General features: G+C 49.1%; 1 long non-coding RNA gene across 1 annotated transcript; it reads left to right on the top strand.

The window, feature by feature from the left end:
• Window positions 1-280: 280 nt before the first annotated feature.
• Window positions 281-2595, top strand: LOC127238315 (uncharacterized). The gene is made up of 3 exons (XR_007835915.1): window positions 281-345; window positions 1525-1569; window positions 2562-2595. It is a non-coding gene; the product is annotated as an uncharacterized LOC127238315 (long non-coding RNA).
• Window positions 2596-6099: the final 3504 nt, after the last annotated feature.

Here is a 6099-nt window from a genome sequence, read left to right as displayed (position 1 = left end):
CCTTGTGTCTAGCCAATCCTGATGAATGAAGAGAGTGTGTGTACAAATGGGAAGCAAGGTGTGAGTCCAGTGGAAGAAGCCACTCTTGCTTTTTGTCACAGGGAGCACTTAATAGCAGGAGCCTTGACATCAGTAAAAGCCACCAGTAGCCCCATAGCCAGCAAGCCACAAGCAAAAGTTCCAGACCCAGTTTCACTTGCTACAACACAAGGCAAAGCCATCAATACACCAAACATGTCAGCAGGAGGCGGCTTTATCTTTAACTGGAATTGGTTTATTATTCTGCTGGTCTTGCTGGTGGCCATCATGTTGCTGATCTGCTGTTGCAGGCTATGCTGCAAGAAGGTTAAGTCTCCTGGCCCCCTCCACCCTCTCCCTCTCCCTCTGTCTCCCACTCCCACACCCTGGCTCCCACACACATGCCCCGTCTCCAAGGAATAGTGTCATAAGGCAGTACTATATCCAGTCTGGTGGAAATTTCCCATCTGACCAAGGGACTAACAGCATCCATGGGACACACGAAGTGTCAAATATAAACATCCAAGTCCTGGCTTCCAAGAATTGTTCAGTATAGCTGAAACAGGAAATTTGTCTGCGATGCTTAGACCGAAAACGAAGCCCTGCACAGTGGCCATCCGAGCACCCTTAGGTCAGGGCCATCTTGTATCCACTATACATTTATAGGCCTCATGTGGCCAAACCCCAGAGGTGCCCCTTTACTTCAGGGCAGGATCCCTTACGTAGTCCAGTGGCCCCATATGCAGGGTGATGGCTTTGAGGCATGATTAGGAAGCACTAGGTCAGAGATACCTTTGACACCAATCCTTTCCTGACCACAGTATGACATGCAACCCCTTACTGGGCTGCAGAGGCACAAAGAGAAAGCAGAACCACCCTGCCCCACCAGGAAATGCAGTTACCATTCAGGCTTTTGGTATAACACACACATCCAGAGATGTCACCAGGGCTTGGCCAAAGCACAGCAGGATGTAGGGATGGTACTGGCATCTGGGACAGGGTGAAGAAGAAGAAGAGCTAGGATAGAAGGAAGAGAGCTGGAGGAATTGGAAGCACAGGCCTGGGAGGTGGGGGCAGGTGGCATTTAGTACATAGCTCTCAGGGCCCATCTCTTCCTGGAGCTGCAGTGAGCAGTGAAATCCAGGGACTAAATTAGAGGGTGAGGAGGCTGTAGGAGGAATGGGGAGGCTGAGTGACAGTGAGCTTCTACCAATAGGAAGGGTGAGTGTGGGCTCTACTGAAGCTGGGCTCAGACACATGTGAGGCACTCCAGCTGTGGGCCTCTCCAGGGACCAAACCTAGGACCAGATAGCCACTCCCTCATTGGAGAGGGATGGGGATGCCTCTGGCAGTTAGAGCACTCTGGACACAGCACCGTAGCAGGCAACAAGCACCCACACAGGCCATGTTGTCGTTCTGCTCCAAGCCAAGGTCTCCTCTATTGGCAGGACCAAGGCAGAGCCCACCCTCCCTCTCCAGCCCACTTTTGTCTGTTTTACATTCCAGCCTAAGGAGCCACCACCACCGCCACCTCCACCACAGCCAGAGAAGGTGAGTTGGATGGGGAAGAGGGTGACAGTCACACTGACCTTTCTTAAGGGATATCATGAAGCCTGACCTCAGAATCCCTCACTACTTTGGCAGTGAACAGGGGGGAATGCAGATCAATGATTGTAACAGAAAGCCGCGGGGCTCAAACTTATGTCAACTAGACAATACCATCACCAGACTCCCAGCATTTCCAAATAATCAGGGCTTTGGAGACTTCATCCAGCGAGTACAGCTGTCCATTGCTGAATTGGAGTTTTACAAAGGATCCCATAAGGCTCTCTGTAGAAGGCCAAGGATGCAAACGTTTTCTTAGTATAGGAGCTGCATAAATCAGAGCCAGGTCTCCATATACAAGTTCAGAGCCTTTGGGATTCGGTACAGCTATCTCCATCTCTGGCTGGTATGGCTAAGGGTTTCACTGTGGACAGCCTAGGAATCCCAGGGTTGGGGAAAAGAGAGGATATTGAAACTGACTATCAGCTATGAGGGATGTCCCTAGCTGAGCACAAGGACCAGGATGCAGACACCACTGAGCCTTCCTCAGGGTAGGGACCAGAAGAGGTAAAGAAAAGCTGCAGTACACAGATCCTGGACCTGGGCCTGTGCTGGGGTGGCAACAGCTTTCCTATCCACATGGGACAGGGCTGGTTAGTGGGAGCCCTGGGCGCCTGTCCTGTAATGACCATGGCCTGGTGTGGGAGAATGCTACCTCCATTGCCTAGCCTCTGCACAGCCTGCTGGCTAGGTCTCTCCCAAACAAGAGTGACCTCAGCAGAACCAAATACACGGCTATTGGCATTGTGGGAAGCTCAATATCTGCAAATCAGAGGGCTTTGGTTACACTTCTCAAGGATGACCTCTCCAGGGTGTGCATTACAGCCTTCCATTCACTCTACAGCATTGGCTGTCTGACCACCCCCTAGTGCCATTGTATGTAAGGGACTCTGCTCAAGACTGCAGGCAAGACACAGACCATCTCTTTTCACTTGCAGGATCCAGAGGAGAACCAAACCCCTCATTCATCACCACCTGCTCCTCCTCCTCCATCTCCATCACCTGTCAACCCAAACCCTACTGTGATTGATGCATGCTGTGGCTGTGGAAACAGGGGTAGAGATGACTGGGTTGTGTAGAGAGCTGCAAAGTGCCACGCCTTAAAGATGGCGCTGGCTTCTGCCTTCCACCTTCCCGATGGTGAGCACTCTCTGTTGTAAACAAGTCCTTATTTGGCTAAACCTGTTCAGCTTGCTGCTTCCCTATAAGAGCAGCCTATCTGCAGGGTCTATGTGGCTCACTAGGGTTGGTCAGCACAAGGGGAGTTAAGCCTGTGTGGGCCTTTCCCAGGGGTCAGAAGAAGAAGCTTGTTCAAGGATCTTGAATAAACTGCTTGAAGAAGATCTTGCCTGAGTTGTGTCTTTCCTTCTGGTTGAGGTTGGGGCGGGACAACTGGTGGCCTGTACTGGGATGGAGATCAGAACTTCTTGCAGTCAGGGCAGCGCTGGTAAGTTCTCAAGGTAAGGTGGGACAATAAAGACCGTGGAAATAAGCCGCAATAAGGTTCCCTAGGAAGAGTGGGAAAATAAGGACCGTGGGCATAAGCGGCAATAAAGTCTCAGGCATTGAGGGAGAGGTTCTAGCGAACTGAAAGTAAAATCTTTTAAAATGGGGACATCTCAGTCTCATCCACTTTTTCTGGCTCTTCAGGGGCTATTTTTGTCAAAGAAACTTAAAATAAAGAAAAACACACTGGAAAGGTTTCTGGGCGAATGCGAAGCCATTGCACCTTGGTTCGCAGTTTCGTTTCGGGAGACCTTAAGTTAGTGTGCTGGTACAAGTTAGGCAGGGATCTTGACTTTGCTTGGGAATAAGGGACACTAAAGTCCCAAGTCAGACCTATTTGGATATTAGTGCATTGCTGCATTGAGGACCAGAAATGCTGTAGAGAGGCGGTGGAAAAGGGGCAAGCTGAACTAGAAATGCTACAAGAAAAAAGTTCAGAAGAGGTTAAGAGCACAGGGGAGTCTGATAAGGTTGAAACAGTCTGAGGAGGAATTGCAGGCCCTCTTAGAAAAGGTTCAGAAACAATCCCTTAGAGAACGAAGAGGGGAAGAAAAGGAGAAATGGTGATGTAAGGAGTAGGAGGATCCCCCCTGAATATAGCCCTTGGTGGTGCCTCCTTATCAGATGGAGGAAGGGCGGGGCTAAGGGACAGGACATTCCTTTTGCCCTGAGGTCTGGAGAGCAGTGCAAACTGACCTTGGTCTAGCTTTTCCAGTTTTCCAGGATGCCCAATGTTAGGAACTGGCAGCCAGCTGACCCCCGCCCCCCCGACAATGGGTTGGATGCTCATGGCTGTGTCATGGCTATGTCAGCCTTACCTGGCAGCTCAAGCTTTACCTGGCTGCCAGAGGACTCAGTTATGCATGCTCAAGGCTCCCTTTTAAAGCAAGCATGCCAAGAGTGCCTCTCTCTCTCTGGTTCCTCTCTCAGGTTTCTCTCTTGCCCCCTCTTGCTCTCTCTCTCTCTCTCCCTCTCCCTCTCTCTTCCTCTCTCTCCCTCCCTCCCTCCTTCCCTCTCTCTCTCTCTCTCTCTCTCTCTCTCTCTCTCTCTCTCTCTCTCTCTCTCCTCTCTCCTCTCTCTCCTCTCTCCTCTCTCTCTCCTGCTTTTGGTCGGCCACCAGTTCTCCCCCTCTTTCTCTCCCTTCTCTCAATAAACGCCAGGTGGGTGCTGAGTCTCCTGTTTGTGTTTCTTAGGCATTAGCTGAGCAGCAAAAGAACAACTTGTTGCAGAAACCCAGGCAGGCTCTTCTTCAGGGTCACTGGCAGCTGTCTGCTGGCCAGCCAAGACACTTGGGATCCTGTTTCTGATTCCAGTGGTCCCCCTCCATTCCTCCCCCTCCCTTTTCTGGAAATACCACCCCACACTGGCATCAATTAGGTAAGGTACCCTTTTAAATTTTAACCCATTTCCTTAAGGTCAGATACATTCCTTAAGGGTGGAAGACATACCTCCCTGGGCGGTATATCTGCTCTGCTCTCGGACTGCTGAGTCCTTCTGGCCTCTGTTGGGCCTGGCAACGTTTTCGGGCTGAAGAGCTTCGAATAACGCTCTGCCATTCTTGCTTATCGTGTGGCCACACTCTTGAGCTGAGGAGTTCCAAGATTGCATGGTCACCCCTCACCACTCCACTGGGATGCCTGATAGATGTCAATTGTTATTTACCTTTGTACTGAAAAATGGCCTAGATATCCCCTAAAAAATAATCCAAATTGGCCGTGTAATGACTCTCTAGATCCTGATATTTTACTGGATCTTTCAAATTACTGCCAGCGAACGGTTAGATGGAAGGAGTTTTTTCTATCTCTCTGCTAAACAATCTCTTACCCTAAACTTGTTTTTGTTCTCTTCCCGCCAAGCTAAAACTCTCCTGCCCGCCTCAGCTGAAGCCTGTCTCAGGGCAGTAGGCTGGGCTGAGGCAGCATCTACTCAAGACAAAATTTTATCTCAAAACTTTATGATTTCTGCCAGCTGTTGGGGATATGTTTATGGCAGCCACCCTCTGGACCACTTGGCCTAGCCTCCCCCTCCCCCCCCCCATGGTTCTTCCCTCTGCTACATCAGCCACCAAGGTAGAGGGAGTTTAGCCAGCTTCTGCTGCCAACAGAACCTGTAATTCATTTACCTTTTGCTTTTATTCTTTGTCTCTAATTTCTTTTTCACTATGTTGCACATAGCTTCACACTCTGGTCCTTCTCATTTTTACCCAGTCCTGTTAAATATATCTGTACATTTGATTTAAACTTAACTTTATGGAAATGTAAGCTAACTTCATACTGAAAGAACAAAAAAAGTAATGTTAATGATGGACTGACCTGGAAACCAATATCTGTTCCTTGGAATTTGCTAATTTCCTCTCACAAAGCCCTGAGATAAGAAGAATTCACACTGCCCCTCCTTTCCTGTGAGTCAACAGGTGGTGAATAGGGTCCTTAGGAAACAAAGAGAAAGCTGCAACTCCAGTATGCCCAGAAAAATTAATTAGCACACCCCGAGGCCCTAAGGTCTGTTGACCTTAATAACAGACCATCTGGCCCCCAAGGGTCACATACTCAATGGACAGAGGGCCCCACCCCCTCCCTAAGCTTGTGGGTTTGCCTTTAAAAGCACATGGACCCAGGGGAGGGGGTTTCTCTTGCTGGAGGAGCCTGTTTGGGCAAATGTTTCCTGTTCATTAAAGCCTCTTGCGTTTTGCAGCAACTGGACTGGACATTGAGTTCTTGGGGTATCGACTGAACCTGGAAGACTCCTCATTCTGAGGGTCTTACAATACAACTTAAATTCATCTGTACTCTAAATTGTTAGATGCCTTTAAATGGTGGTAAACATTTAAGGTTATAAATGCCTATTTCAAGCTAACAAAATATTTATGCCACTCAGTCTTTCCTGTAAGCTGTTTATAAAGGTTAAGCCTCTATTATCAAAGGGAGTTTTTCTCTAACTCTTTTGTCCTCTACCGGTATAAGTCTAACC

This window comes from Phodopus roborovskii, unplaced genomic scaffold (genome assembly GCF_943737965.1).
Source record: "Phodopus roborovskii unplaced genomic scaffold, PHOROB, whole genome shotgun sequence".
Lineage (NCBI taxonomy): Eukaryota > Metazoa > Chordata > Mammalia > Rodentia > Cricetidae > Phodopus > Phodopus roborovskii.
Note: the sequence above shows the minus strand (reverse complement) of the source record. Positions and strands in the feature narration are given on the sequence as shown.